This window comes from Pleurodeles waltl, chromosome 4_2 (assembly GCF_031143425.1).
Source record: "Pleurodeles waltl isolate 20211129_DDA chromosome 4_2, aPleWal1.hap1.20221129, whole genome shotgun sequence".
NCBI classification, from domain to species: Eukaryota; Metazoa; Chordata; class Amphibia; order Caudata; family Salamandridae; genus Pleurodeles; species Pleurodeles waltl.
In genome coordinates this window covers 889438684-889446163 of record NC_090443.1, presented here as the reverse complement: position 1 = coordinate 889446163, position 7480 = coordinate 889438684, and the positions used below count along the sequence as shown (strand labels likewise).

General features: G+C 44.5%; 1 long non-coding RNA gene across 1 annotated transcript; it reads right to left on the bottom strand.

The window, feature by feature from the left end:
- Positions 1 to 2196: 2196 nt before the first annotated feature.
- LOC138293447 (uncharacterized) lies at positions 2197 to 6871 on the bottom strand. The gene is made up of 2 exons (XR_011203004.1): positions 6005 to 6871; positions 2197 to 3916 (listed from the first exon to the last, which is right to left on the bottom strand). It is a non-coding gene; the product is annotated as an uncharacterized lncRNA (long non-coding RNA).
- Between the last annotated feature and the right edge of the window lie 609 nt (positions 6872 to 7480).

The window sequence follows — 7480 nt, the reverse complement described above, 5'->3', positions numbered from 1 at the left end:
GACCTACGGGGAAGGTGCGTTCCGTGGTCTCAAGGCACCAGATTGCAGTTCAGAGGACTGGCAGCAGACCCCCACCTCCTCCCCCACAACTAACAACATGGGGGGAGCAGGTCTTGGCTATATTGCATCTGGAGGGTCTCTCAAGAGTAGCTGGAGGAATGGACTCTGGTAAGTCAAATCTTAACTACCATATCCCCACCCTACCTGCATGCTATCACATACCCCCACCCTATCACTCCAACACCTCACATATGTCCACTATCACAAACCACCCATCCCAACACCAAGCCCTCCATGCAACAACAAAGCATGGACACCCATCACCAAAGCATGTCCACTACAGATACCCACTCAGACCCCAAAACAATTATCACACAAGGTCCTACACAAGAATGTAAGAATGGGGTACAGGGTCACCCACCCATTGCACACGATGGCACACACAGATGCAATAATCATGCCTTTACACCCCTGCAGGACCCCTACCCAACGTCACCAGACAGGAAGTTCCAGACATGTCCACCCCCTCCCACAGAAGAGGCCCACAGTGATGACAGCAGCTTTGTCCAACTGGATCTAGATGACCAGCCCGACCCATCTGGGACCTCCGGACAGTCGGTTCCCATGACACAGTCACAAGCCACCACAGAGCCTCCCCCCTCAGGAAACACCAGCACAGCACCCACCCAGCGGGCCCATACCTCTGTCCCCAGGACACGTCAAACAGCAGTGTGTCCACCACTACAGGGAACCCAGGCAAACCCACCAACCCAAGAACAGCAGGGACCTGGGGGCAGTGGCAGTGGGCATACGGTTCAGGGGACAGAGGCACAGGAAAACCAGGGAACTGGGAGGTCTGCTGTGAGACAGGGGGAGGACAGGCCTAGGGAACCCACTCTCCACAAGGCCCTCTCCAACATCATGGGAGCGTACCATCATTCCCAGGAGAAGATGGCAACGGTACTGGCCAAGTTTCAGGAGACCCAGTGGCTGCAGGAGGAACAGTATTTGGGGTTCAGGGAGGAACTCAAGTCCATCAACACCACCCTGGTCACCATTGAAGGGGTGCTGAAGGACCTTGTGAACACCAGGAGGGACACTGTGGCACAACAAGGGACCCCTGACAGTAGCCTAGAGATGAACTGCCCACCATCTCTGCCGGCGCCAGTGGACAGGAGGCACCGCCACAGGACCACGACACCAGCACCCCACCCCCTGCAGAGGGAGAACCACCCTGCAAACAGTCCCTGAGATCCAGGACAAAGACAGAGAACAATGCCAAGAACCCCACCAAGAAATGAGACCACCCTGAATGTCATTCTTCTGTCCCACTTTGTCACCCTGTCCATCCTTAAACTGCCCTAGCTCCACTTCCTATGCCCCTTTGGACAATGCACCTGTGAGACAAATAACTGGACTCTGCCATGGGCATTCCTCCACCATCACCCCTGACCATTTTACAACCCCCTCAACTATTTTGCACTTAAATAAACACCCTTGAATCACAAAACAAGCTGGAGTCAGTCTGTGCTTTCACAAATGTGTATTTGCAATAACTGAGGAAAATAGCAATGTCCATTGTATTGTCAACATACCTATGTCACACAGTTCTAGTCCATGAGGTAGCATAGCAGAGGTCATACAGTGCGACCCACATCAGTCAAATGGAAAGGCAAAGTGACAGGTCAGGGTCCATACACTGGGTGAAAGTGACAGACATATGATAGGTCTAACAATTTTATCAGATGTGGGAGGCAGTGATGTCTTCTTACCTGTGTCTCACTGGAAGTATTGCTGGATCACGTGGTTTCTCTTGTCGATATCCTCTTCTTCTGCCTCCTCTTCTTCACTGTCCACAGGCTCCACAGCTGCCACAAGACCTCTTTCTGGACCATCCTCCAGCAGAAAAGGCACCTGTCGTCGCAAAGCCAAGTTGTGCAGCATACAGCAGGCCACGATGATCTGGCACACCTTCTTTGGTGAGTAGTACAGAGATCCACCTGTCATATGGAGGCACCGGAACCTGGCCTTCAGGGAGGCCGAAGGTCCTTTCTATCACTCTCCTAGTTCACCCATGTGCCTCGTTGTAGCGTTCCTCTGCCCTTGTCCTGGGATTTCTCACTGGGGTCAGTAGCCATTGTAGTGCTTTCCTCTTATTTAGTTTCTAAGCACTAACATAACACAACAGAAATGCACTTCTGAGGTCAAAGAAGACTTTTATTGTTATTTTATTCTTCCCCAACCACAATGTTTATGAATGAATGAGTTAGTAGCTTTCAAGTCCGCGTTAATCAAACAAAATATATCAGTTTGCAATATACACAGCAGGTTATATTTATAAGATATTGAATGCAAAGCAAAACAAATACTTCACCGTGTGGGAACTATTCACAGCTTCATCTTTCTAAGGTCTGCAAGCTGAGGACCCCTGTCAGCCGCGAGAAAGAGAGATTCATCTACCCACACGGGATTGCTGGCAGCCTGCGCCAAGCTCCAGCACGAGGTCCGGCAGATTCGAATCTGACTCTCTGCAGCCTGTTACATTCGTTACAAAGGTGTGCCCCCTCCTCTCAGACCTGGGAAACTGAGCAAGCCTTTTGGAGACTGGCCAGGTCTCCAAGACTACTCCTGTTCCCAAGCTCAAGGGAAGAGAAACGACGCCCATGTACTCTCTCTTATCAGGTCTAGTCTACTGTGAGAGCAAAACATCTTGGTTCTCTGGTGCAAAAACACAGCTTGGAAAAATACAGAACTCCACGTTAAAGGCAATGGGCAGCTAACCTAAATATCAAATGCAATGTCATGTTAAAGGCAATAGGCAGCTAACCTAAATATCAAATGCAATGTCTAGTGTCATGTCAAAGCCAATAGGCATCTAAGCAGAATACAAAATACAATGTCTTATATCATGTCAAAGCCCATAGGCAGCTGAGCTGAATACAAAATGCAATGTATAATATCATGTCAAAGCCAAAAGGCAGCGGAGCTGAATACAAAGTGTAATGTATAATATCATGTCAAAGCCAATAGGCAGTTAAGCTGAATATCATGTCAAAGCCAATAGGCAGTTAAGCTGAATACCAAATGCAATATATAATATCATGTCAAAGCCAATAGGCAGTTAAGCTGAATATCATGTCAAAGCCAATAGGCAGTTAAGCTGAATACAAAATGCAATATATAATATCATGTCAAAGTCAATAGGCATGCAATGTCAAAGCCAATAGGCGGCTAGACTGGATACAGCATGTCAAAGCCAATAGGCGGCTCAACTGAACAAAACATACCATGTGCTACTGGTGAACATTGAGCAACTAATATGCGCAGTGGTGAAACACAAAGTCATTGGTCAAAACAAACTTTATCAAATGGCAGGACATTCCGCCCTTTGACCAATGAATTTTTGTTTCACATATCTCATATTTCAAACAAACAAAAAAAAAAAAAAAAAAAAAAAAAACATCAGCACAAAAAAAAAACATTATGATCAAAGCAATCCCTGTAAAGCAATAGAAGTGAATTAACACATTGATTTCATAACCTTTCACATCAGATACATCTACATAGAAAAGACTGGGCATTTTTTTTTTTTTTTCTGAATGAGTCTCTAATTCAACAGTGTTACCAATTTGATGTGGCATGAGTTCTGCTCATGTAAAGGTGCACGGTCCACCTGAAAGGTTTTCTGGAAGGTAAGCAAAAGTCAGAGTTCCATACGAGAGGGGAAAAAAAAAAACACAGCAAACAAGTTGAACTTGAACTGAAGGCGCAGTTTGCGCAAAATGGATCCATGGTGCTGGCACTTTACTCAGCCAGGTTCAGGTTGGGGATTCGGTCCCTTCCCCGACCCCACATGCACACACCGGAAGGGGGACCACACAGCGCACTCAGGGACAGTGGCGAAACGTGGTCGGATCTGCAAAAGAAACAAGTATAACTTTTCTTGTAAATAACATTTTTCATTTAAACTGCACCCTTCCTCTTTCTTTCCCTGTTTTATAATCAGCAGGACGTTTTTGGGGCCCTTTGTTATATTTTCTGCAGGTTCTGGAGGGTCACTTGGGGCTTCAGCCCACACATCAGTACTGAGGTTTTTATCTGCTGCGCCACAGCTTCCTTTTTCTTGCACTGTCAGAAGGGCTGGGGCAGACTCATTCTTTACCAAACCTCCATTCACTGCACTTTTGTCAATTTGGGCCATTCTGTCTCCAATTTGTATGAATGAATCAGATTCTTTTCTAGGTATCAGCATAATTTCGATTTTTCCTTGGTAATTTGCAGCAATCACTCTCCCTAAAACCTGATCAATTTGCCATTTCTGTTCTGGCAACTTTCCTCTCCCCAACTGCTCTGTGACTGCTTGCATGACAGATTGCTTTTGTGCATGCTGCACAGTTTTTATCAAATCTAGGGGAATGTGCATCTCTCTCATCTCTGCCCACCTGTAAGTGGCTTTTTCTCTCAGCTGGGGCACCCACTTAGCCATCCCCACTAAGGCAGAATTCTGGGTGTACACTTCTCTCTCTGAATTTTTCTCATTAACATCTGCAAGGTAATTGAACCAGTTAGGTACAAGCCATGTGGCTAAAACATTATCAAAGAACCAAAAATCAGCGTAAAAATGACACATCTCACGTAGCTCTTGCTTTAAAATCTGACACACATTATACAACTCTGTTCCTTCTACGGTGCCAGAAAACAACATTTCAGTCAATGAATCATCAGTAAAACAAACATGCTTTTTATCTTCAGTAGACACGAATTCAAATGGTGCACACAATTTCATTGGTAACTCTTTTATCTGTGGTACTCTAGCCCTGTCTTGCAAGTACCAGATCCATTGTATGATTCTAGCTAGGGGCACTATTTTCTTTCCTTGTTCATGATTTAAATGTACATAAGTATTTCCTTCTTGCACTGCGCAGAAACCTAAAGTCTGCATTATTTCATTTGCCAAATCACAAGCGCGCAGCTGCATATTATTTTTCACAGTGACCATATACAAAAGTGTTAGGATTTCTCTCAAATGAGGGCTATTCTTTTTCCAAAAATCAAACAAGCTAATGAAACTCGGGGTGTCTTGCTCTAAAATCCTTCATTTTACTTGTGCATTTTGCAATGGTAACTCGTAAATCACATTCTGAGCTCTCTCGTCTGTGTTATCAGTTAAGGAATGCACTTTGGCTGCCAAAAACCCTGGCTCACACGGAAACTCAGTGCAGCTCGGAGCTGTCTTAACCCCCTCATTACTGGAATGGGACAAGAAAGATTCTTCAAAAACAGCCCTTTTATAACTTTCAGTCTTATTTTGAATTATTGTATCCTGGCTAATTTGCTCACGTAAATTCCTATTTTCATGTTCCAACTGCCTACATTTCTCCTGCATTTCTCTGTAAGCAGATAAAGGTATCCAGACCTTTCTGTCATCATTACTTCCAAAACACACGTTTTCTACATATATACAACGGGAATTATTTCTCAAAACAACATCAGGCATTTTAGCTACACATGCATTTTCTTCTGTAATTCCCCAAACAGAAAACAATTCACAGTTTTTCTTAGCACCATCAGGCAGTTCATCAACACATGTATTCTCAGACATGGTCTGCCGTGCTACTGTGATTCTCCAAACAGAAAACAATTTCTGTAATTCTCCAAACAACAAAAAAACAATTACACTTTTAAAGTGTGCACTTAGAAATCTACTAACTCGTCAAACCCCTTTTAATCACCTCTTAATGACCGACCCCACGACTACAGGTACCAATTGTAGTGCTTTCCTCTTATTTAGTTTCTAAGCACTAACATAACACAACAGAAATGCACTTCTGAGGTCAAAGAAGACTTTTATTGTTATTTTATTCTTCCCCAACCACAATGTTTATGAATGAATGAGTTAGTAGCTTTCAAGTCCGCGTTAATCAAACAAAATATATCAGTTTGCAATATACACAGCAGGTTATATTTATAAGATATTGAATGCAAAGCAAAACAAATACTTCACCGTGTGGGAACTATTCACAGCTTCATCTTTCTAAGGTCTGCAAGCTGAGGACCCCTGTCAGCCGCGAGAAAGAGAGATTCATCTACCCACACGGGATTGCTGGCAGCCTGCGCCAAGCTCCAGCACGAGGTCCGGCAGATTCGAATCTGACTCTCTGCAGCCTGTTACATTCGTTACAAAGGTGTGCCCCCTCCTCTCAGTCCTGGGAAACTGAGCAAGCCTTTTGGAGACTGGCCAGGTCTCCAAGACTACTCCTGTTCCCAAGCTCAAGGGAAGAGAAACGACGCCCATGTACTCTCTCTTATCAGGTCTAGTCTACTGTGAGAGCAAAACATCTTGGTTCTCTGGTGCAAAAACACAGCTTGGAAAAATACAGAACTCCACGTTAAAGGCAATGGGCAGCTAACCTAAATATCAAATGCAATGTCATGTTAAAGGCAATAGGCAGCTAACCTAAATATCAAATGCAATGTCTAGTGTCATGTCAAAGCCAATAGGCATCTAAGCTGAATACAAAATACAATGTCTTATATCATGTCAAAGCCCATAGGCAGCTGAGCTGAATACAAAATGCAATGTATAATATCATGTCAAAGCCAAAAGGCAGCGGAGCTGAATACAAAGTGTAATGTATAATATCATGTCAAAGCCAATAGGCAGTTAAGCTGAATATCATGTCAAAGCCAATAGGCAGTTAAGCTGAATACCAAATGCAATATATAATATCATGTCAAAGCCAATAGGCAGTTAAGCTGAATATCATGTCAAAGCCAATAGGCAGTTAAGCTGAATACAAAATGCAATATATAATATCATGTCAAAGTCAATAGGCATGCAATGTCAAAGCCAATAGGCGGCTAGACTGGATACAGCATATCAAAGCCAATAGGCGGCTCAACTGAACAAAACATACCATGTGCTACTGGTGAACATTGAGCAACTAATATGCGCAGTGGTGAAACACAAAGTCATTGGTCAAAACAAACTTTATCAAATGGCAGGACAGCCATGACAGGTTTGGCCAACCAGAGTCACCTGCAAATGTCGAGGGACAACTATTAGACACACACTAACCCTTAGGGACAATCCCAGACCCAGACAACTATTCACAGGGTATAGGGTCCTTGTCCTCACCTATTAGCCACACTGTGCCTCTGGACTTGCCCCATCACATAAGGGATGCTGCTATTCCTCAGAATGTAAGCGTCATGCACTGAGCCAGGAAACTTGGCGTTCACATGGGAGATGTACTGGTCGGCCAAACACACCATCTGCACATTCATTGAATGGTAGCTCTTCCGATTTCTGTACACCTGTTCACTCCTGCGGGGGGGACCAAGGCCACATGTGTCCCATCAATGGCACCTATGATATTGGGGATATGACCCAGGGCACAGAAGTCACCTTTCACTGTAGGCAAATCCTCCACCTGAGGGAACACAATGTAGCTGCGCATGTGTTTCAACAGGGCAGACA